General features: G+C 45.7%; 1 non-coding gene across 1 annotated transcript; it reads right to left on the minus strand.

The window, feature by feature from the left end:
- Positions 1-1,085: 1,085 nt before the first annotated feature.
- Positions 1,086-1,192, minus strand: LOC125598262. The gene has a single exon (XR_007332331.1). It is a non-coding gene; the product is annotated as a small nucleolar RNA R71 (small nucleolar RNA).
- Between the last annotated feature and the right edge of the window lie 297 nt (positions 1,193-1,489).

The raw sequence follows: 1,489 nt of genomic DNA on the forward strand, positions 1-1,489 counted from the left end.
AGTACCACGACAGTGGGCTGTTCTACTTGAGTGATCCGAGTTCTAGACTTTCTCTTAATTAAACTTGAATAATTGTTTGGCTCACACTTGTTTAACACCCGATCAAACCACCCTAGGCTAGCATTTTTAATCATCTGAAAACTTTAATTCAATCTATTACTTGCTTGTTACGATTCCTCAACTTTAAAACCCCCATATTGTTTTAGCTTGATTCTGATCCCATAAAGATAAAGTGTAAGATTTGGTCTCTGTGGATTCGATCCTAAAGTGCTACATCGACATACCATTCGATTGTGGTAGTGTGCACATTAGGTTATTTGGTGTGCGTATACACGTAATATCAAATTGGCGCCGTTGCCGGGGACCATTTTTTTACCTTTATTTTTCGGTTATTTATTTAGTCTAAGACCTCTAACTTGCCTTATCCTTTTTGTTGCAGCTAATGTTCCAGGTGCATGACCAGTAGACATACTCGGAGAAACGCACAAGGAGAGTTAGTTACATTTACCAACCAGGAGCTAGCAAGGTTAGAAAGAACAAATCGTCAACAGCCAAGGCAAACTGACACCACTATGGGTGATCACGCCAATCAGGATGATCTCGCTGCGGCTATGGCACTCATGCAGCAGCAGATGCAACAAATGCAGCAGACCATCCAAGCTCAGCAGGATGCTGCTGAACAGGCTGCTCTCGCGCAGCAGGAACAACAGGCGCAGACTGTTCCAATCGGGCAGAGAAACCTCCCCCGTAACATCCCTACTACGCGCTCTGCCATTGTTCCTCCACTCTGCACCAGGCAGGACTTCGAGATCAAGCCTGCTTTGATCGGTCTAGTACAGAGAAAGGTGTTCTCTGGTCTCTCTACAGAAATTCCAATGGAGCATATTGAGAGCTTCGAAAAAGTCTGCAGTTTCACTCGCGTGAATGGTGTTCCACCAGACTACATCACGTGCATGTTATTCCCATTCTCTCTTGATGGAAAAGCTGCACGGTGGTTGAACTCTCTCCCTACCGGCTCTCTCACTTCATGGGAACAGGTCCGATCAGCGTTCCTCAGCCATTTCTACTCTAAGGCGAGAACAGCTGCATTGAGGAACAAGATCACCTCCTTCAGACAGCTCACTGATGAGCTTTTCTGCGACGCATGGGAGCGCTTCAATGACTATCGCAGAGAATGTCCTCACCATGGGTTTGATGATGATTATATCCTGGACATTTTCTATGATGGAGTGGACTGGAAATACCAAGGTGCTCTAAACTCTGCGAGCAATGGAGACTTCATGACTCAAACCACTGCTGGAGCGTTTAAGCTGATTGAGAACATGGCTGCTAGCTCAGCTAATAAGAAAGAGGAGAGTGATTGCTCCAAGAAAGGAAACAGTTCTGACGCCCAGAAAATAGATGAGCTAGCTGCCAAGGTTGATCAGCTACTGAAAAACAACCAAGGACACGTCTTCAGCATGGAGCAACCTACAGCCGGGCATATTCA

The sequence above is a fragment of the Brassica napus genome, unplaced genomic scaffold (genome assembly GCF_020379485.1).
Source record: "Brassica napus cultivar Da-Ae unplaced genomic scaffold, Da-Ae ScsIHWf_1674;HRSCAF=2295, whole genome shotgun sequence".
Taxonomy (NCBI): Eukaryota; Viridiplantae; Streptophyta; class Magnoliopsida; order Brassicales; family Brassicaceae; genus Brassica; species Brassica napus.